Source organism: Aquarana catesbeiana, linkage group LG02, assembly GCF_042186555.1.
Source record: "Aquarana catesbeiana isolate 2022-GZ linkage group LG02, ASM4218655v1, whole genome shotgun sequence".
In the NCBI taxonomy this organism is placed as follows: domain Eukaryota; kingdom Metazoa; phylum Chordata; class Amphibia; order Anura; family Ranidae; genus Aquarana; species Aquarana catesbeiana.
This window is the reverse complement of record NC_133325.1, coordinates 426,994,817-427,019,156: the sequence shown is the minus strand read 5'-3', so window position 1 is coordinate 427,019,156 and position 24,340 is coordinate 426,994,817.

The following is a 24,340-nucleotide window of genomic DNA, read 5'->3' as shown; positions in this document are numbered from 1 at the left end:
GATCCTAAACATTATAGATGCTAGGTTTGGGATTAGATTGGAATACGAGGCTAAGGTTTGTGTGCTGGGGCTAATTAGAGAGAATATGGGGGAGGGCCACATAGGAATAGCAATTGTACGTTGCTTATACCAGGCGAGGAAACTGATCGCTAAAGCATGGTTATCAACAGTGCCGCCTACCCCTGAAGAGTGGGTTAGTACAATGAACTCACTAGTTGGAACAGAAAGGATAATCTATACCAGAAGGGGAAGCTATAGGAAGTTTAAAGGGATCTGGGATTTGTGGTGTCGGGGATTGAATAGGGAAATATAAAACCTTATTGAGGGAAGGAAGATTTGCACCAGGGAATAGATATACGAGGGAATAAATAGTTTGCACAGTGTATTTAATTGGGTAATAAGTTTTGCCAAGCTTATGATATGACTATTTTAATAGAAGCAACTGTTGGGGAGGAGGGAGGGTGAATAGGGAGACAGGGGAGGGGGGAGGGAGCAAGGAAAAAAGGAAGGGCAAGATAGCTTGTTACTGATGGTGTTATGGGTTAAAATATAAAGAAATGTTTGTTCTTTGTTTTTATACTGTTTATGATGAACAATGTATAATTTGAAAAACTAATAAAAAGAATATGAAAAAAAAAAAATAAAAGAAAGGCACGAGGCAGGGATGCCCCCTCTCCCCTCTTCTTTACACGGTTGCCATAGAAACCCTGGCTATCGTGATTAGACTCCACCCAAATATTCATGGGTTTCGCTGTGGCCAATCGACTCACAAATGCGCATTGTTCGCGGATGATGTCCTCCTCTTTATTACATCCCCCCATATCTCAACCCCCAACATTATACAACTTCTTAATGATTTCCGGCGCATCTCGGGCCTAAAAATGAACATGACTAAATCGGTTGTCCTCAATGTTTCAACTCCCCAAGATGTGGTAGATAGACTGAAAGACCACTTCCCCTTTTCCTGGAAACCTACATCTATTCCCTATTTAGGCATTAACCTCACGTCTAGAATTGATCAACTATCCCCGAGCTCCCCTTATCACCAGCCTTCCGTGTACCTCCTCCTCTCCTACCTCTCTTCTTCCTTTCAGTACTTTCCCCCTTGTCTCCTTCTTTCTCTCTTTTCTCTTTTCTCATTTATGACCTTCCCCTGCACCCAGTGCAGGCATGAACCCCCACAGGCGTTTAATATGTTGTTCCTCGGATGGGATTCTTTTGGTTTTCACCTCAAAATTGACCACTTGAGCCAGGTTGGGATCGACGTCTCTCTCCTACCTGGGCTCACAATTTAGCTTGTTAGTCAGCTTTTAACAAAGATGGTTCAGAGCTCCGTCTTACAAGTGCCTGACCCACTGACCACAACTCTGCTAATTTTTTTTTTTTTTAGTGAAACACTGAATGTTACATACTTCCTGGGTGACCCGACCTGGCTACCTCCTGCACAGCTTGATCCCAGGCGGGGTGCGGGAGGTGAAAGGGACGGAAGCCTCTGGATAATCCGTTGTAGAGGAGTGAAAAGTACTGTGACCTACTATTGGTCAGTGTTTTCTATATATGAAATTGTTCTGGACTTTGTTGTTGGTCCATTATTGTACTATTGCATATTTTCAATAAAAAACATTTTCAAATCTCCTCCAAGCTTAAACAGGAACGACGGGCTCACTTAGTCTAGTTATAACAGGAATTTCAAAAATTCTCCAAAATACACAAATGCAATCCCACTACTAAGTCGTATGCCCAGTTGGAATCAAGCAGCATCGCCCTTGGGAGATCCTTCCCGAGGTATCTATTTCACCATCTCAGCAATTGACCCACCTTTCATTCTACATAGAACCCACTATACCCCACAAAAATTATTTGCTTGGGGAAATTGCCATCGCCTCTATGTCCGCGATGTTCAGTTTCCAACGGCTCCCTTATTCATATGCTTTGGTGATATCCCAAACTCCGTAGATATTGGGAGAAAGTTTTTCTGACCTTAAATACAATATCGCGAACAGAAATAATAAACACTCCTAAACTATCACTACTGGGAATAATTCCAGATGGAATTCTACTTGTAGAGATGCATATAATGTGGACTAGATCTCTCTATCTAGCCCGCAAACTTATCCTACAAAAATGGATAGCTAAGACTCCACCAACCCATAAACAATGGGGCAATAAAATAAATTATATATTAAGAAAAGAAAGACTAACATACAAACAGAGGAGTCCCTCAAAAATTCATTAAAATTTGGTACTATTGAATTGACTCGAGTAACCTACTGTATGATGGCTCATGTGGAGGGCCTGGTGAGGGGGGGGGGGGGGATTAATTTATAACAAATTAAGATGATGAGAGTTGAACAACGTTAACCCAATTGGAAATCAATGAGAGGAGTATGTTAGCTGTAGGCTCATCTTGTTAGTGTAATATGAGTTTTTGGTGTTTTTTGTCTTTGCTGATGTTATTCTTTATGAATATGTATATTAAGAAATGAAACAATGGCAATTTCTTTATGTTGTTTATTTGTTTAAAAATAATTTTTCCTCTTCTGTATGGAATAAGCATTACAAAAATAAAAAAGATTTGATATAAAAAAAAAGCAGTATCGCCCTTAACTTAGCTCTAACTATCCAAGCGGAAAAAAACCTTTGGTGGTCCAATGCTCGTTTTTATATTCAAAAAGATAAGGTGGGGCCCAGACTGGCTTCTAAATTGACACCCAGACCTTGAAAATTCTCTTTTCCCAAAGTTCGGGATTCCACAGGTTCTCTCACGCAAAACCCGCAGCGGATCATGACAGCATTTCATGATTTTTATGCAAACTTATATAAGTCAAAAGAGATTCCCAGAACCCATATCCTCACTGACTTCCTCAATGAAATCCAGCTTCCTAAAGTGAAAAAGGAACATAGCTCCATTCTAGAAAAACCTATCACGGAATTGGAAGTTTTAGGGGTAAGCAAGAATCTCAAGAGGGGCTCAGCCCTAGGCCCAGATGGGTTTTCCCCCTGCTATTATAGAACCTTTGCCTCCACTCTAGCCCCTCATTTGACACGATTCTACAATGCCCTTCGGGGGAGTTCTATGCTGGATGGTGCTGCTAACCTGCCTTACGCGTCGGTTATTCCCAAACTGGGCAAAGATAGCTCTGATGTGGGCAATTATAGACCCATTTCATTGATCAATAATGATCTCAAAATATTAACCAAAATCATAGCCAATAGACTATCAGAGTTTATACGTGGTTACATTCACAAGGACCAGGTAGGCTTCATCCCGGGGAGACAGGGACCTGATCAGATTCGTAGTGCCATAGCTATAACCTCCCTTTTGTGGACACACTGGGATGGGGGTCCCCACCAGGAAGGATTCTTACTTTCAGTGGATTTACAAAAAGTGTTCAATACCGTGGAGTGGCCTTATCTGTTTGAAGTGTTACGAAGATGGGGATTTGGCCCTCATCTCTTACAGATGTTAAGGAATTTATACTCTAAACTGAGCGCCCTAGTTAAGCTCCAAGGCCCCTTATCCTCTAATATTTTTGCCATAGCAATTGAAACCCTAGCCACCGTAATTAGAAACCACCCAGATATACATGGCATTACCTGCGGCTCCCCTGTCCACAAATGTGCCTTGTTTGCGGATGATCTGCTACTTTTTATTACTTCCTCCCTTATTTATACTTCGAATATTTTTAAACTCCTACAGGATTTTGGCAAGGTCCTGGAGCTTAGAGTTAATATGGCCAAATCTGTGGCTTTAAATATTACCACCCCATTTTGGTTGAGCGACTCAAAAAACACTTCGCTCTTATCTGGGACCTTGCCTTGATCCTTTATTTGGGTGTCAACTTGACAGCTAGTGTTGACCAACTTTATAATGCCAATTACCCCTCCATGTATAAAAAACTGAAGGAGGACCTCTCTAGATGGGAGCAAGGGGATCTGTCCTGGTTGGCCAGGGTAAATACCATTACCCTCTTGCCTAGGATTTTATACTTATTTCTCTGCCTACCCATTCCGATCCTGCCTACCCATTCCGATCCAGTCCCATATAATGCGTTTCATCTGAGGCAACAAAGGCTATCGCTGCCCTAAAAGTGTGCTTCTCAGAAGACGCACCCAGGGAGGACTAGGTTTACTGGACCTCTGGAGATATTATCAAGCTGCTCAATTAGCGCAGTTCTCGATCATATACTCACAGGGCAGTAGACCAGACTGGATTAAAATGGAGAGACAAACAATTCTATTACATACCATAGATTACCTAGCTTGGGTTCCCTCTAAAAATAGACCCCCCCATAATGGCTCCCAACTTATCGCACTCGATGGCCCTCTATGACCTATTAAACAAATCCTCTTATCTGATTTCTGAACTACACCCCTTAGCGCACATCGTCCACAACCCCAGTTTCCCCTCTGGCCAAAATATTAGGGCGTTTCAGTGGTGGACGAACAAGGGACTATTCCGAATTGGACACTTTCTTTTCTCTATGGGTCCCCTCACGGCAAACCATTGCATTAGCAAACTGGATATGCCTCCATCTGAATGATTCCATCTGCATCAAATTCAACATTTTATTTTATCTTTATGGACCTCGAAACCCGAACCCCAGAGTATCGCTACATATGAAAGGCAGTGCTCTGGAAGTTTGGATCAGAGAGGAGGAATATCTATGATTTATGCCTCACTTATGCATTGAGCTGGGAACAGGATGTCAAAGTCAATTGGGAGGCAGGCATGTGGTTCTCACAGTTCCAGAAGTCCTTTAAGGGCATAATTAATGTCTCTCTTATAGAGGCAAGTACCAAATTACTGGCCAAGGTGTTCCCAGGCATGTCCCCACTATGCTTTAGAGGTTGTGGGATGACGGCATCCTGTCAGAAACAATGAATCAGACTGGGGCAGAAGTACAGTTAAATCACACTTGTTTAATAATAATAATAATAATAATAAAAAGGTAAACAGAGTAAACATAGTCAAAACATAGCCAGAGTTCAGGAACCGGAATGGATAGTCAGACAAGCCAAAGCGTCAGGGAGCCAGAGATGAGCGTAGTAGAACAGCAAGCAGGATCTGGAGCCAGAAGGAATGTCAGCCAAGCAAGTCTTTAACAGAAAAGCATCTCTGGAGATGTGACCAAGACAAAGGCAGAGATCATCTGGGCTGCATGGCTTAAATAGGCAGGACTGACAAGCAGGATATCATCAACAGGTGAGTCACTGTGGTGAGAAAGGAGCTGGCAATTAGCCCACAGCTGAGCGGCCAGCTTTGAGAAGGAAGGGCTGAGCCCAGCCCTGACAGATCCTTATTTTACATATGGTGAGAGTACTCTCGAATTCAGGGCTTCTGGAACAGGATGTTTTCTTTGTTGACCGGTATGCCTGTGCCAAAAACACCTGAGATAGCCTTACTGAATGGTAACCCGGTAGGATGTTCCAAATCTCTCTGAATTCTCACTCATTTCATACTGCTAGGCACTAAAATCACGATAGCCCGAGCCTGGAAACAACCTATGGTGTCCTTTGCTGCTGCTAAATGGTTCAGAAAAAGACGGTCAGTATCCTCCAGTCCACTACAGATAAATATGACATGGTCTGGGAACCGTGGCATACCTATAGACGACAACCTCCACAGCATTGTAGCGTATTATAACAAATCTAGTTCCATTTAGCTCTCTGATGCCTAACACATCTTCTCATATTCCCTCTTTACTTTCTCTTTCTTCCGCTTCTAATCTACTCCGTATACCCTGGTACTCCTTTAACATGATCTGGTATATGAATACCAGGGGACTTTTTGTTACAGACGCTACAGCAAGCGTAGCTCAGGCATAATTTGGACCTTGGGTTGTGAGGCCAACGCACAAAGATGTTATGTTAAAGGGGTTGTAAAGGTAAAATTTTTTTTTTTTTTAAATAACAAACATGTTATACTTACCTTCACTGTGCAGCTCGTTCTGCACAGAGTGGCCCCGAACCTGGTCTTCTGGGGTCCCTCGGCGGCTGTTTCAGCTCCTCCCCACAAGTATTAACCACCTTAATGCGAGCTCCCTCGCATGGTGGTGAGTGCTTGCGGGCGCGCTCCCGTGATACAGCCGGCGGCTATAGCCGCTCGCTGTATCACTCGGCCCCGCCCCCCGGCGCGCCGCGTCATCGGATGTAATTGACAGCAGCGCGAGCCAATGGCTGCGCTGCTTTCAATCCATCCACTGCAGCCAATCAGCGACCAGGCTGAGCTGCAATGGAGATGACGAGAACGAGCAGCGGAGATTCGAGGCGTCAGGTAAGTAAAACGAGGGGGCTGGGGGCGGCGGTACTGTCAAAAGTTTTTTCACCTTAATGCATATAATGCATTAAGGTGAAAAAATTTTTACCTTTACAACCCCTTTAACTAACTGATAATAATCACCCTCTTTTATTTTTTTATATTTGCACTCAGTTTCTTACTGAGATATCCCTTTATACAGGGTTTGTTTCTGTTCCATATATTGCTCGATATAACTTGTTTATTGAAAATACCTTAATCTTCGGTAGCAATGCTTCCCTCCCCTCGACACATTATGCACCTAGTTGGGATGTCTGAATGTTGGGGACAAGACTCAAATGATAGGATCAGTACTGCAAACTCTGCACCTCTGATTCAACAATAGGTGACTTATGCCTCACTATGTTACTCGTTTCAACAACTTCATAACAACTTTATGATTGTATAACAGAAAGTTTCACTGTTATCTCATAATTTGTGCTCATGTTTCCTTTTTGAGAAATCTCAATAAAAATATTGAAATATAAAGCTGCTGCGCCACTTTTCTGATGTTAATCATTTTTATTAATGTATTGCACCAAATTCATGAAGCATTTGCAACACTATTGGTTCTGACAGCGACTCATGCACCAAATTAAAAAAATTCTAAAATGTTCCACTTTTACATTGTGGCACAATGAATGCACCAAATTTAAAATAAAATAATCACAGTTTGGATTTTATGAAAGTGGGGCTTAAAACCAATGTTCTTTTGGCGTATAGAGAGGGAAACTGGCACAGACAGATTTTGTGAAAGTGTCTCATGTACATTCTAAAAGTGATGCAGCATGTGTACCAAATTCAAGTATGAATTCTAGACAGGTACATGAATTTGGCACATTCTGCACCAGTTTATGAATGCACCACATTACGCAATACATTCTGCGCCAGTCTTTATAAACTCCGGGGAGTGTCTCTGTCACTTTCTTTGAGCCTAGCGGAAAGCAATAACAACCTCATATAATAACTGTAAACTACTAATCTCATCAGCACCATTTAATGGGGATGAACAAAGGCAGACATGTTTGAAGTCCAGACTATCAAGGCTTCCTTCATAGACAGTGAGAGTAGCCACCTAGTATTATTCACAAAATCACCAGGTGATAACAAGGGTAAAATAGCCTGGAGAAAGAAAACTTATGTGCACAAAATCGAAGTACTGCAATATACAGGGCCGGTGCTAGCCTATTTTGCGCCCTAGGCAAGACCAGCTACTTGCACCCCCCCACTCAGAGAGAGGGGGTTGCGGGCGGGAGGGGAGAGGGAGAGCAGAGAGAGAGGGAGAGCGGAAAGAGAGGGAGGGCTGAAAGAAAGGGGGGCTGTGAGAGAGGGAGGCTAAGAGAGAGGGGGGCTGAGAGAGAGGGAGGGCTGAGAGAGAGGGGGCTGAGAGAGGAGGGGGCTGTGAGAGAGGCTGCTGAGAAAGAAGGGAGGGCTGAGAGAGGGGGCTGAGAGAGAAAAGGGAGGGCTGAGAGAGAGGAGGGCTGAGAGAGAAGGGAGGGCTGAGAGAGGGGAAGGCTGAGCGAGGGGAGGGCTGAGAGTGAGGGGGGCTTATAGAGAGAAGGGCTGAGAGAGAGGGAGGCTGAGAGAGAACGGAGGGCTGAGAGAGGGGGCTGAGAGAGAAGGGAGGGCTGAGAGGAAGGGCTGAGAGGGAGGGCTGAGAGAGAGGAGGGCTGAGAGAGAAGGGAGGGCTGAGAGAGAGGGTGAGGGGGGCTGAGGGAGAGGAGAGCTGAGAGAGAGGGAGGCTGAGAGAGAGAGAGAAAAGTGCTGAGAGAGAGAGAGAGAAGGGCTAAGAAGGGGTGGCTAAGAGAGAGGGGGCTGAGAGAGGGGGGCTAAGAGGGGGTGGCTGAGAGAGAGGGGGGCTGAGAGAGAGAGAGGACTGAGAGAGAGGGGAAGGTTGAGAGAAAGGGGGCTGAGAGAGAGGGGGGCTGGGAGAGGGGGAGGGCTGAGAGAGAGGTGGCTGAGAGAGAGGGGGATAGGAGCGGGGGAGGGCTGAGAGAGGGGTGGCTGAGAGAGAGGGGGGATGAGAGGGGGGAGGGCGGGGCTGAGAGAGAGGGGGTGACTGAGAGAGAGGGGGGCTGAAGGAGAGGGGGGCTGAGAGAGAGAGGGAGGCTGAGAGAGAGGGTGAAAGAGAGGGGGCTGAGAGAGTGGAGGCTGAGAGAGAGGGGGGCTGAGAGAGAGGGGCTGAGAGAGAGGGGGTGGCTGAGATAGAGGGGGGCTGAAGGAGAGGGGGAGCTCAGAGAGGGAGGAGGGTTGAGATAGAGAGAGAGGGGAGTAAGGTGGGAGATAAGAGAGACTCTTAGCCCTGTCCCTATCTGCAGTCCCTCCTCTGTCCCATTGTCCCAGTCTCTGTCTGAAGATCTGCAGGCCATGTCTGTGTATGATGAGGGACCGTACCTTCCAGGCCATGATGCCAGTCTGACTGTCTCCTTCATGTATTTTGATCCTTCCAGTTCCAGCGGCTCCTGCAACAGCCTGTGCCTCCCGTCTTTCCTCTGTCACAGCTCTGTGCCCCCAGTCAGCCTGTCCTCCGGCTCCGGGTCTCACGTTCGAGCAGAGAGGAAGTTGGAGCAATCCATGCTCTAGAAGCACGAGGTGCATTGCGCCCGCTGCTTCTTGCCTCTTCGGGGGCGGGGTCAGGGGGGTGAGGTCACGGAGGAGCCAGTGCCGCGGTGGAACTCTCCCAAATCCTGGGCCCTCAGGCTTATCCGCGCTCGGCCAAGGGTGCTGCTGATTGCTGCCGAGTGCCTGCTGCCACAGACATTTCTGGTGCTAGACAGCCGGATAGAGGACAAAACGCCCTCTCCTCCCAGCGGAGAGTAGGTAAGCCAGTGGCCGTGGCTGTGGCCTAGGCAGCAGTGCACCCTGGGCAACTGCGTAGTTTGCCTAGTGGTAGCGCCAACCCTGGCAATATATTACATTTTTGTTTTTGGGTTTAAATAAGCTTTCAAGTATGTTTCTATACCAAAAATGAATAAGAAACACAAGAATTGTCATCATCTGACACACCCCTTGGAGAAGTGGATGGTGTGTTCCCCGCTGCACTCTGTGGTTCCATCCACTGACTCCTATGTCACCACCCTAGTGATATAGGGGTCGTCAGAAGGATCAACGGGGCACAACAGGGGACCAGACATCCAACACAATCAGAAATATACAAAAAGTAAAAAATTGCGCTATTCTAAACATCAAAAAACACATATAAACGTTTGTCTTGTCAACAATATTTTTTAATCCTCCGTGCAGCATGGGCTGGGAGCAGTAGTACTATGCAACGACCAGAGCTCCATTGCACTGCACACTGCTTCACATCTAACTCTAAAGTATCTTGACAGGAGGGAAGTGATGACCTTATTACTGTACAGTACTACTGCTCCTTTATTGTCCAATCCCAAGCTAGGACAGGTCTTAGAACAAAGAATAAGGCACTATACATATTCATATAGAAAAAGCTGTCACAAAGAAAAACACTGCATCAAACTCAAATGTGCACATTAATGAGAAAATAAGCAAGCATAAAGTCCATAAGTGAATCAATCCCAACACCAAAACGGAATACTCTGAGATAAAACTTCTAGATCTTCCACTACGAGTGCCCAGTATGAAGATGGCCACTTACCAGAGCTGTTTGACCCCTTTTTACAGGATGGTCAAAAAACACTTTGGGAACCCTTGTTTGTTCCAATAATGGCATGAATCCACTCCAATGGCCACTCAGGAATAAGCTATAAAGTAAAAAATGACTCCACAGGAGACACGGATAAAAGTCTTATAGTGTAGTAATTTTTAATAAAGTAAAAACAGCTGCAATGATAGCAGTTGCACTCACATGTATTAGTGCCTGGCCTGGCACTAGGTGTAAACAGCATGTGTGAGTCAACTGGGGGTAGCGTGCATTCAACGTCTCACTCCGAAGGTGCAAAGCCTGGTGTGAGATATCAAATATGGACCCGGTTATGACGGATCCTCCGCTCTGACATATGTTTTGCCGTGAATGGCTCTTCCCCTAGTCAGGCCAGGCAGTATTATATGTGAGTGTAACTGCTATCATTGCAGCTGTTGTTACTTTATTAAAAATTACTACACTATGAGACTTTCATCCGCGTATCCTGTGGAGTCATTTTTTACATTCTAGCTCCTTCCTGAGTGGCCATTGGAGTGGTTTCATGCCATTAATGGAAAAAGAGGGGTTCCCAAAGTGTTTCTTGACCATCCTGTAAAAAGGGGTCAAACAGCTCTGATGAGTGGTCATCTTTATATTGAGCACTCGTGGTGGAAGATCTAGGAATTTTAACTCAGAGTATTCCGTTTTGGTGTTGGGATTTATTCACTTATGGACTTTATGCTTGCTTATTTTCTCATTAATGTACACATTTGAGTTTGATGCAGTGTTTTTCTTTGTGACAGTTTTTTATATGAACATGTATAGCGCCTTATTCTTTATTTTATAATTTTGCACAGTTCCAGTGATTCGTTCACTTTAAAGGGGGCAGCTGTTTGTTTATATGTTCTCATCCCCACAAGGCGCCATTTTTTGGTACACATTTTTTGCATAGGTCTTAGAACAAGCTGCATCACTCAGCTGCAGTTTAATATGAATAGAGCAGAGTCCAAATGTAGTCATAAAAGAAACAGGTACTGTTTGTCTTAATTCAATATTATCCCATGTTGTAAAAAAGTGCAATAGTAGACTAAATAAACCACTAACAATGTGCATCCCAGCAAAGGAATGTTTTTCTGCCATTTATACCACTTACAGTAAATAGGTTGGGTATAGCATCATGGCTAATAGAAGAATCAGCTGTCAGACAGCCCACACAGCACAAATCATATAGTCCAATAGAGTTGCGCTTATAAGTATATTGAAAAGAAAAAAAGAAAAAAGTCCAAAAAGTGGTAAAACAAAGTTCATTAAATCGATGAGTGCACTATCCATCACCTGAAAAGTGCGTGATCCTGGGTGAAAGCCTTCACCATATATGATGTCTGCTTACCAGCTAGTATTGACCTCCTATTACAGAAGGTCGCTCATACTTGTGGCTCTAAAACTCAGCCAAGGCCTCTGTCCAGGTTGAAGGGAACAGCATCCACCACTCGTAGGAAAATTCAATCACACGAAAACCCCCAAAAGATAAGAACTTGACATAGCATAAAATCAACTATATCAAAGGAATGTACACATAATGTCACAATTCAGGAAGGAAGAAAGACACGGATGATAAGTCACTTATCCCCTAACCAAATGCCAGGGAAGGTTGTACAAACACTGGACCATCTAAGGAGGACGAGTGAGTGAGAGGTGCTGCCAAAGCTGCAGCCAAATCCAACCACCATTAAACAGACAGAGCCACCACGAGAGCAACACCTATCTGGACCAGGACACTCAGAAATATGTTAGATTCTGAATTTTCCTCAGCTGTTGTAGCTCTTGAAGTGAATGAAGATGCAGCCAGCAGGTGGTGGGATAGACATAGCAAAGGCCCGGCTACATTTCTAGATACAACTGAGACACAATAATGTTTTTGTCAAATACCGGGGATACAAGTTTTTGAGTCAAGGCCTGCATCTCAAACAGGTTCAGGTTTGTGACACATATATAATTATGAAAGTATACCCACCATTTTTAGTACTGGGTAGATGCTGGAGCGTAATGAAACATTCCAGCTGCTAATTTCTTTTATAGATTTCCACTGCTGAGCTCTCCTGCTAGACTTTAAGCCAGTAGATGTTTAGCTTAAGGTGGACCTAACTTTTAATTGTCTGGAAATGTATTATAGTGATTTATGGGTAAAGATGGGCCTGATGTTCAAGTCGAACGTAAGTTCGACACGAACATCGGGTGTTCGTTTGTTCATAGAACAAACAAACAAACATATGGGGCGCTCGTGGGACATTTGACCCACTGACGAGCGCCCCATAATGCACTGCGAGATCGCAGTGCATTGAAGGCTGCTGATTGGCCAAAGCATGCACCTGACCTGTATGCTTTGGCCAAACACAGCGCGATGTACAGTGAGAGCCATGATTGGCCAAAGACAGGGTGCCTTTGGAGGATCTGAAAAAAAGATGGATCTACATAAAGATGGCCTAGGCCCTGAAACTGAGCTGCAGCACGGTGGCCAAGACCATACAATGGTTTAACATGACAGGTTCCACTCAGAACAGGCCTCGCCATGGTCGACCAAAGAAGTTGAGTACATGTGCTCAGAGTCATATCCAGAGGTTGTCTTTAGGAAAAAGACGTATGAGTGCTGCCAGCATTGATGCAGAGGTTGAAGGGGTGGGGGGGTTAGCCTGTCAGTGCTCAGACCATACGCCGCACACTGAATCAAATTGGTCTGCATGGCTGTCGTCCCAGAAGGAAGCCTCTTCTAAATATGATGCACAAGAAAGCCCGCAAACAGTTTGCTGAAGACAAGCAGACTAAGGACATGGATTACTGGGACCATGGTCGGATAAACTTATTTGGTTTGGTTCAGATGATGTCAAGCATGTGTGGCAGCAACCAGGAGAAGAGTACAAAGACAAGCGTGTCTTGTCTACAGTCAAGTGTTGTGGTGGGAGTTTCATGGTCTGTGACTGCATTAGTGCTGCCGGCACTGAGGAGCTTCAGTTCATTGAGGGAACCATGAATGCCAACATGTACTGTGACATACTGAAGACAAGCATGATTCCCTCCCTTCAGAGACTGGGCTGCCGGGCAGTATTCCAACATAACAACCCCAAACACACCTCCAAGACGACCACTGCCCTGCTAAAGAAGCTAAGGGTTAAGGTGATAGACTGGCCAAGCATGTCTCCAGACTTAAACCCAATTGAGCATCTTGGGGCATCCTCAAACAGAAGGTGGAGGAGAGCAAGGTCTCTAACATCCACCAGCTCCGTGATGTCATCATGGAGGAGTGGAAGAGGACTCCAGTGGCAACCTGTAAAGCTCTGGTGAACTCCATGCCCAAGAGGGTTAGGGCAATGCTGGAAGATAATGGTGGCCACACAAAATATTGACACTTTGGGTCCAATTTGGACACTTTCAATTAGGGGTGTACTCACTTTTGTTGCCAGCAGTTTAGACATTAATGGCTGTGTGTTGAGTTATTTTGAGGGGACAGCAAATGTAGACCACTTTCACACGGACAGACCGTTCAGGTCCGCCTGTCAGTTTTTTAGGCAGGTCTATGGAGTGATGGATGTCAGCGGTGACCATGTCCGCTGACATGCGATCCGCTAAAATCAGACGTATGGCGATATGTTCGCATCCGTCCTGGCAGATCGGATAAGATCTGCTGAAAACGGACATCCCTCCACAGGAATCAGCGGCGTGCTGAGAGGCCCCTCCCCACTCAGTGAACAGAGACGGACCTGTCATCCGCTGGCTCAGCGGAGATCAACGGAGCGGATCCGCCTTGTGTGAATGAAGCCTTACACTGTAATACAAGCTGTACACTCACTACCTTACATTGTAGCAAAGTGTCATTTCTTTAGTGTTGTCACATGAAAAGATATAATAAAATATTTGAAAAAATGTGAGGGGTGTACTCACTTTTGTGAGATACTGTTATACAGTGTATTGAAGTGGTCAAGGGGAACCCTATGATAGAATTAGGAAACAAAATGGCATGGGGTCCCCCCAAAATCTATACCAGGCCCTTATCCGAGCAAGCAGCCTGGCAGGCCAGGAAAAGGGGGGGACGAGCAAGCACCCCCTCCTGAACCATAGCAGGCCACATGTCCTCAACATGGGGAGCGTGCTTTGGGGTGCCCCCCAAAGCACCGTGCCCTCATGCTGATGGGGACAAGGGCCTCTTCACGACAACCCTGGCTGGAGGTTGTTGGGGTCTGCGGGCAGGGGACTTATCAGAATCAGGAAGCCCCCTTTAACAAGGGGTCCCCCAGATCCCAGCCCCCCCTATGTGAATGGGTATTGGTGCATCGTACCCATTCCCATTCACCAAAAAAGTGTCAAAAAAGTAAATATCACAAGAGACAGTTTCTGACAAATCTTTTATTAAAAAAGAAAAAAAAGTGTCCCACAATGTAAATCCACCGTCAATCATGCCGCCTGATGGACCCGAAAAATAGCAAAAATTAAAAAGCTCTGCCTCCATGGGAGGCCTCCTGCTGACTGCTCTCTCTTCGCTTTGACAGCTCTTATATAGGCAAGGGCGGGGCCACCGGGTGATGTAACCTGCCCTCTTCTGATGTCACGCAACATCACATGACATCAGAAGAGGGCGGGGTCACCCGGTTACATCATTGGGTGGCCCCGCCCTTGCCTATATAAGAGCTGTCAAAGTGAAGAGAGAGCAGTCGGCGGGAGGCCTCCCATAGAGGCGAAGCGATTTCATTTTTACTATTTTTCGGGTGAGTCGGGCGGCGTGATTGATGGTGGATTTTCATTGCGGGACACTTTTTTTTTTTTAATAAAGGATTTTGTCAAAAACTGTCTCTTGTGGTTTTTTACTTTTTTTTACACTATTTTGGTGAATGGGTAGGGGTACGATGTACCCGATACCCATTCACATAGGGGGGGGGCTGGGATCTGGAGGACCCTTTGTTAAAGGGGGCTTCCAGATTCTGATAAGCCCCCCCGCCCGCAGACCCCGACAACCACCAGCCAGGTTGTCGGGAAGAGGCCCTCATCCTCATCAACATGAGGACAAGGTGCTTTGGGGGGCACCCCAAAGCACCCTCCCCATGTTGAGGGAAAGCAGCCTGGTATGGTTCGAGGGGGAGCATTCGCTCGCCCCCCCCTTTTCTGGCCTGCCAGGCTGCATGCTCGGATAAGGGTCTGGTATGGATTTTGGGGGGGACCCCACGCCCAATGTTGGCGTGGGGTTATCCTCAAAATCCATACTATACCCGAAGGGCCTGGTATGGACTGTTGTTTTTTTTCAATTTTCATCTATATTGCCGGGAAACAGCAATACATTACAGCCGCGAGTAAGTTTTAATTACATTTTTTTCACTTAGAAATGTCAATATTGCTGCAGCATGTTCTATACATTGTACAGATGTTCCACTTTACATGCAGACTAAGGGTTCCCCTAGGCACAATATTTATAGGAATATTTAATTTTTATTGTTTCACTTTAAGCATCATTAAGATCACTGCTCCAACTTTTTTTTGCATTGGTACATGTCCCCTAGGGTAGTACCCGGGTCCCCATACACTTTTTATGGCAATAACTTGCATATAAGCCTTTCGAATGAGAACTTTTGATTTTTCATGTTCGTGTCCCATAGACTTTAATAGGGTAAACATGTTCACTAGAACTTTTTGCTTGTTCTAGGTGTTCTGGTACAAACCGAACCGGGGGGGTGTTCGGCCCATCCCTATTTATGTGTAAAAATTTACTGATTATAATATCAACTCAATATTTCATACTTGCAATATGTCAATGCAGTTTTTCATTTATTTATTTTTTTTAGTTATTTTATTTTTTATTAAATGCTGCTTTTCTTTTCTACATATGTTTTCAGTTTAGGAGGGTATGAGTGATACAAATTACAAGCTAAAATATTGTAAACAGAGCTTGCCCAATAAACACTTGTAGCTAATAAACATGCATAAAGATGATTATCTTCATTACAACATACTTACACACATCACTATGAAAACAATTTAAAATCCATAGCCTATATCTGCAAAACCTAGCTGCTTATGGGAAATCCTGACCTCATTTGAAAGTCATCACAGATATACATCCAAAGCATTTAGCATGCTGTACAAATTTTATTTATTATGCTAATTTATATAACTTAACATATTCCACGCACAACCATCCCCAGTCAGACTCCAACAGAGCTCACAATCTAATTTCCATAAAATAGTCATGCAAGCAAGCACACTCTCCAGGGTCAATTTAGCAAGTAGGAAACTACTTAGCGGTATATTTTTGGATTGTCAGAGAAAGCTAACTCATCCAAAGGAAACTCACCCCAAATAAAAAAAACAGTACATACAAACCCATAGATTTAGAACCCTGCTATTCTGTACTCTAAGATCACAGTTATCTAAATATGGGTGTCAAGTGATTTTATTTTGAAGATTTCAGCTAAATTATAAATTCAACACAATCAAGGCTACAGTACCAAAAACATAAATAAGCTTGCATTATAAATCATTACTATAAATCAGGGGTCTCCAAACTTTCTAAACAAAGGATCCGTTTTATTGTCCTTCAGATTATAGGAGGGCTGGTCTGTGGCCACTGGCCAGTAGGGATGGGCTGAACGACCCCTTGTTTGGTTCGCACCAGAACTTTAGAACATTGTAAAAGTTCGGAACTGAAAAAGGAACCCCATTGAAGTCTATGGGACCCGAACTGGAAAAATCATGAGTGCCCATTTTGAAGGCTTATATGCAAGCAATTGGGCATACAATGGTTATGGGGGTCCGGGTACTGTCCTGGGGGGACATGAATCAATGAAAAAAAGTTTGTAATAAACTTCATTTTTAAATGAGCAGTGATTTACTAATGATTAAAGTGAAAGCATAAACATGAGAAATAAATATACAAATTAAAAATTCCTTTCAATATAGTGTCTGGGGGGTCCCCTTAGTCTACCTGTAAGGTGGCATACCTGTACTGTATATAAAAGCTGCTGCAGCAATAATTGCATTTATAAAGCCAAAAAATGACATTTTTCCTGCAAGCTTTCTTTATTTTGTAAACAACTGCTTGGGGAGCCAGTCTGTATGATGGGGCCACAATGTTATGCATTGGGAACAAGATTAGAGATTTTTTGCATACATTTTGGTGTCTCCTCCGCAGACTTTGGATAGAAGTAATGGGTGTGGAAAAATTGGTCTTTGGGTGTCGGAGGTGCCTTCACACTGTAACCCTATAGAGGTACTCTTGATGAAAGCAAAAATTGCCCTTGCTGTCAAAAATTGAAATCATATGCATCTGTCAAACAGGTGCCAAAAAATTGTTTTTTGGGTATTGGTGGTGCCTTCACAACATAAGCCTATAGAGGTACTCTTGATGAAAGCAAGAATTGGCCTTGCTGTCAAAAATTGAAATGATATGCATCTGTCATACAGGTGTGAAAAAATTGGTCTTTGGGTGTTGGTGGCACCTTCACAACATAAGCCTATAGAGGTACTCTTGATGAAAGCAAGAATTGCCCTTGCTGTCAAAAATGTAAATGATATGTATCTGTCAAACAGGTGAGGAAAAATTGGTCTTTATGTGTTAATTGTGCCTATTAAACCTACACCAAAAAAATTCTTCCAGATGAAAGCAACACAACGCAAGACAGCCTAGAAGTCTTGCAGAGATTCCACATCCCAAAAACACTTAATCAGAGACATCGGCATCAGGGGCTTCATAGCTGTTGGTAATCCAGGACTAAATCATTTTGATAAATGTTAGAGGTCCACGAAGTCTGTGGACAGACACGCTCTACTATCAGTAACAAAACCTCCAGCAGCACTGAATGCACGTTTGGAAAGCACGCTGGATGCAGGGCAGCCCAGCAGCTCAATTGCATACTGGGCAATTTCAGGCCAGTGGTCTATTCTCATAACCCAGTAACCCAGTGGATTGTCAACTGGAAAGCTCTCCATCTGTTTTTGCCCCTAGATAATCGTCCACCATATGATGCAGATGCTGCCGATAGGATGTAGAAGCTGACAGCCTTGGGTGGTGAGGACTAAAAAAAATTGTGAAATTCAACACTTAGACGACCCCTTTCTCCACCACTCCAGAAGCCTCAAAACTAAATTTTCCACAAAACTGTAACCTACCAGAGTCGGGAAAAGCATTAGATAAATTCCTCTTTAATCATCTTCTGCACCCTCTATGGGAACGGGATGAGTTCTGAGACTTTCCCCTTGTAACAGTGGTCAAGGAGGGTTGTCAACCAATAGTGATCCTTCATCTTGATGCCAGGTATTCTTGGGTTCTTTCACAGGCTTTGAAGCATGAGGGTACCCATGCACCGCAAGTTTGTGGAGGCATGAGAAGCAGACTCCTCGAGGTCACTGAGGATTACAGTATCTGGAACTGCCTCTTCCCAGCCACGTGCTATTCTCAAGGGTTCTGGGGATGGAAAACCATCTCTTAGAGTTTGATGTAGGTCTTCGTCTGCTTCTATGCCTCCAAAACTGCCAGAATCCTCCTCTTCCCTCTCCTTTTGTGTATTCTGTGGCATAGGAAGAATGGTGTTTGTACAAAGCGGGCCTTGAGAAGAAAGGAAGTCCTCCTCTTTCTCCTGCTACTCTGCCTTGAGTGCCTTGTCCATAATGCCATTCAGAGTCTGCTCCAGCAGGAACACAACAGGGATTGTGTCACTGATGCATGCATTGTCACGGCTCATCATCCTTGGGGCCAACCTGAGCGTGTCACTGTGCCATACTCACACAGGTACTCATTGACGGCCCTCTGCTGCATGTGCAGCCACTGCAGCATTGCCAAAGTTGAGTTCCACCTGGTGGGCATGTGACAAATTAGGTGGTTTATAGGCAGGTGGAATTCCCGCTGAATTTCAGCCAACCGAGCACTGACTGTGTATGACCACCTGAAATGGTTACAGACTCTTCTGGTCTGCTTTAGCAGATCTTCCAACCCTGGGTACCTATTTAAGAAACACTGCACCACCAAACTGAGGACATGTGCCAGGCATGGCACATGTGTCAACTTTCCCTGTCTAAGGGCAGACAGGAGGTTTGTGACATTATCGCACCCCAACATTCCTGGCTTCGGCTGGCGTGACGTGAACCACCTCTGGGCCTGCCCCTGCAGAGCTGCAAGAATCTCTACTCCAGTGTGGTTCCTGTCCCCTAGACACACCAGCTGAAGCACTGCATGGCCCCTTTTAGCCTGACTCATTGAATAGCTCCTTAAAAGCTTAGGGGTACTTGTGGTTCATGGGTAGGGATGAGCCGAACACCCCCCTGTTCGGTTCGCACCAGAACATGCGAACAGGAAAAAAGTTCGTTCGAACATGCGAACACCGTTAAAGTCTATGGGACACGAACATGAATAATCAAAAGTGCTAATTTTAAAGGCTTATATGAAAGTTATTGTCATAAAAAGTGTTTGGGGACCTGGGTCCTGCCCCAGGGGACATGGATCAATGCAAAAAAAAGTTTTAAAAACGGCCGTTTTTTCAGGAGCAGTGATTTTAATAATGCTTAAAGTCAAACAATAAAAGTGTAATATCCCTTTAAATTTCGTAGCTGGGGGGTGTCTATAGTATGCCTGTAAAGGGGCGCATGTTTCCTGTGTTTAGAACAGTCTGACAGCAAAATGACATTTTGAAGGAAAAAACTCATTTAAAACTACTCGCGGCTATTGCATTGCCGACAATACACATAGAAGTTCATTGATAAAAACGGCATGGGAATTCCCCAAAGGGGAACCCCGAACCAAAATTAAAAAAAAAAAAAATGACGTGGGAGTCCTCCTAAATTCCATACCAGGCCCTTCAGGTCTGGTATGGATATTAAGGGGAACCCCGGCCAAAATTTAAAAAAAAAAATGACGTGGGGTTCCCCCTAAATTCCATACCAGACCCTTCAGGTCTGGTATGGATTTTAAGGGGAACCCCGCGCCAAAAAAAAAAAAAAAAACGGCGTGGGGTCCCCCCAAAAATCCATACCAGACCCTTATCCGAGCACGCAACCTGGCAGGCCGCAGGAAAAGAGGGGGGGACGAGAGTGCGGCCCCCCCTCCCTCCTGAACCGTACCAGGCCACATGCCCTCAACATTGGGAGGGTGCTTTGGGGTAGCCCCCCAAAACACCTTGTCCCCATGTTGATGAGGACAAGGGCCTCATCCCCACAACCCTGGCCGGTGGTTGTGGGGGTCTGCGGGCGGGGGGCTTATCGGAATCTGGAAGCCCCCTTTAACAAGGTGACCCCCAGATCCCAGCCCCCCCCCTGTGTGAAATGGTAAGGGGGTACATAAGTACCCCTACCATTTCACGAAGAAAGTGTCAAAAATGTTAAAAATGACAAGAGACAGTTTTTGACAATTCCTTTATTTAAATGCTTCTTCTTTCTTCTATCTTCCTTCATCTTCTGGTTCTTCTGGCTCTTCTGGTTCTTCCTCCGGCGTTCTCGTCCAGCATCTCCTCCGCGGCGTCTTCTGTCTTCTTCTCCTCGGGCCGCTCCGCACCCATGGCATGGGGGGGAGGCTCCCGCTCTTCTCTTCTTCTTTTCTTCTCTTCTTCTCTTCTTCATTTTCTTCTCCGGGCCGCTCCGCAATCCATGCTGGCATGGAGGGAGGCTCCCGCTGTGTGACGGTGCTCCTCGTCTGACAGTTCTTAAATAACGGGGGGCGGGGCCACCCGGTGACCCCGCCCCCCTCTGACGCACGGTGACTTGACGGGACTTCCCTGTGGCATTCCCCGTGACGTCACAGGGAAGTCCCGTCAAGTCACCGTGCGTCAGAGGGGGGCGGGGTCACCGGGTGGCCCCGCCTACCCCCGTTATTTAAGAACTGTCAGACGAGGAGCGCCGTCACACAGCGGGAGCCTCCCTCCATGCCAGCATGGATTGCGGAGCGGCCCGGAGGAGAAAAGAAGAAAAGAAGAAGAGAAGAAGAGAAGAAAAGAAGAAGAGAAGAGCGGGAGCCTCCCCCCCATGCCATGGGTGCGGAGCGGCCCGAGGAGAAGAAGATAGAAGACGCCGCGGAGGAGATGCTGGACGAGAACGCCGGAGGAAGAACCAGAAGAGCCAGAAGAACCAGAAGAACCAGAAGATGAAGGAAGATAGAAGAAAGAAGAAGCATTTAAATAAAGGAATTGTCAAAAACTGTCTCTTGTCATTTTTAACATTTTTGACACTTTTTTCGTGAAATGGTAGGGGTACTTATGTACCCCCTTACCATTTCACACAGGGGGGGGGCCGGGATCTGGGGGTCACCTTGTTAAAGGGGGCTTCCAGATTCTGATAAGCCCTCCGCCCGCAGACCCCCACAACCACCGGCCAGGGTTGTGGGGATGAGGCCCTTGTCCTCATCAACATGGGGACAAGGTGTTTTGGGGGGCTACCCCAAAGCACCCTCCCAATGTTGAGGGCATGTGGCCTGGTACGGTTCAGGAGGGAGGGGGGGCCGCACTCTCGTCCCCCCCTCTTTTCCTGCGGCCTGCCAGGTTGCGTGCTCGGATAAGGGTCTGGTATGGATTTTTGGGGGGACCCCACGCCGTTTTTTTTTTTTTTTTTTAGCGCGGGGTTCCCCTTAAAATCCATACCAGACCTGAAGGGCCTGGTATGGAATTTAGGGGGACTCCCACGTCATTTTTTTTTTTAATTTTGGTTCGGGGTTCCCCTTTGGGGAATTCCCATGCCGTTTTTATCAATGAACTTCTATGTGTATTGTCGGCAATGCAATAGCCGCGAGTAGTTTTAAATGAGTTTTTTCCTTCAAAATGTCATTTTGCTGTCAGACTGTTCTAAACACAGGAAACATGCGCCCCTTTACAGGCACACTATAGACACCCCCCAGGTACGAAATTTAAAGGGATATTACACTTTTATTGATTGACTTTAAGCATTATTAAAATCACTGCTCCTGAAAAAACGGCCGTTTTTAAAACTTTTTTTTGCATTGATCCATGTCCCCTGGGGCAGGACCCAGGTCCCCAAACACTTTTTATGACAATAACTTGCATATTAGCCTTTAAAATTAGCACTTTTGATTTCTCCCATAGACTTTTAAAGGGTGTTCCGCGGCATTCGAATTTGCCGCGAACACCCCAAATTGTTCGCTGTTCGGTGAACTTGCGAACAGCCAATGTTCGAGTCGAACATGAGTTCGACTCGAACTCGAAGCTCATCCCTATTCATGGGACAATTCAGCAGAGGAGGGCATGGAGGAAGAGGAGGAGTAGGGGGTGGAGGTGACAAATCTTGCATCATCACCGCTAGCTGTATGGAGATGTGGCGGCACAACTAGCTGCAGCACTGAGCCCTGTCCTGCATTCTTCCGACTCCGAGTTGCAAGCAGAATTACAAAGTATGCTGTGAATGAACTATATCATCCCTGATCAAGCATGCTGGACCACATGTCAGCAGTAATGTGGACTTTGCGGCTGACTGCCTTGCCCAACGTGCTGCAACATTGCCTTTCACGTGATGGTAGAGAGCTGGAATGGCCATACTTAAAATTAAATAGAGACTGAGAACCTGCCATTGTGGTACAGCACATTTTGAAAATTCACAGAAGGGGGTAGAATCCACCAGGCGGAAAGTCAGGAGCTGTAAAGCCAGCAGCTTTGACAAGGTTGCATTTAGATGCTGGGCATGTGGGTGGCCATGGCTGTATTTTTTTTTTTTGCTGCAGCAGATGGGGCACAGAAATTTGCTGGCTATAAGCTACAGCCGGTGGGGTGCTACTGGGAGATGTGCTACAAGGACCTGGGACACCCTGCGCTATTCCTTCATCCTTGTCAGTGGAGGCTGTAGAGAGGTTATTATTATAATTATTATTATTTAAGGTACTTATATAGCACTGTCGATTTACGCAACAATTTTGCATATACATTGAACATTTACATCAGTCCCTACGCTCAAGGAGCTTACAATCTAAGGTCCATAACTCACATTTATATACTGGGGCCAATTTTAGACAAAAGCCAATTAACCTACATGAGGTATAGCGGGGGTAGACTGAGGTGAGTAAAGTGGAGGAACAGAATTGCATCCCTTTTGTGTGGCTTTCAGGTGCTCTTGCCAAAAAGCTGAGTGGTGGGAGGGTAAATGCCTTGTCAAGCATGTGGAACCCAAAAGGCTGGTGTTTTTACCACGCTTGATATGCTTGAGACAGAGTTTGAAAATTGCAACAGTGCGATCGGCTGCACATGTGATTAAAAAAAAGGACTAGACAGCTGAGCTTTGGAAAGTGGGCCGGGAGATAACAGCTTCACAATGTGATGGAATAGGGTGGCTGCTCTCTACTCTTCCATGATGACTGCCATTGGGGTTGTGCCTCACCCTCACTTTCCTCCTCTGCTCTATCCAGCACCCAAGTTGCGCCAGTGACCTCATCATCATCATCTCCTCCATCCTCATTATCACTGGAGACAACTTGGCAATACGCTGTGGCTGGGGGAACATGACTGCCAATTTGTGTTAATCGTGGACTAACGCACTGAAATATACTGTGTTAAACGGCACGTAATGCACTGAAATATACTGCTTTAAATGTGCAGTAACGCACAGAAATATACTGCATTAAACGTGCACTAACACACTGAACTATTCTGCAGGAAACCTGCCCTGACCAAATCAATGATCACTACACTCACACTGACTGAACTATCACTAGATTCACACTAAACTGATATTCTACACTGACAATAAGATTAACAAACCCTCTAGTAGCACTGAACAGAGACCTGTTCTATCTCTCTCCATGCCAATATCACATTACAAATGGCTGCTATTGAAAGAATACTTTTATAGTGTGGGGCGGGACTAAGAGCAATGAGCCATGATTGGATAGAGCCATCATTACTTTCTCCAGTCATGGCTCTGACAGTGCTCTGTGCCTTGATTGGACAAAGCTTTCATTTCTTCAGCCAATCAGGGCTTCCAATGCACTGTGCGACAGTGGAGTGCATTGTGGTCATTTGGCGGGCCGAACAAACCGTCGAACGCCCCGTTAATGTGTGTATTCGTCGAACGGGTGAACAGCCATTGTTTGGCCCAAACTCATGCTCTGGCCGAACCATTTGCCCATCTCTAGTGGCCAGCAGCAGTGTACATTTTCCAGGAATCATAAACATAGAAGCACATTTGGTGTTAGGGGGAGGAATAGTGTCCCATCGTTGGTATTATTGGGAGGAATAGTACCCCATTACTGAAGTTAGTAGGAGAAATGGTGCCCCATTGTTGGTGTCAGCTGGCAGTATAGTGTCTCATACCAGTGAGAAGGATAGTGCCCCAAGGGCCGGATAAAGGTTAGCAAAGGACCGCAATTTGGAGACCACTACTATAAATATTTCCGTTACTATTCTGCCTCTCCAAACAAAGCACTGCAAGTGTGATCTCCACAACATTTGTGGCAAAAAAGCTGTAACTTACGTTCTCAA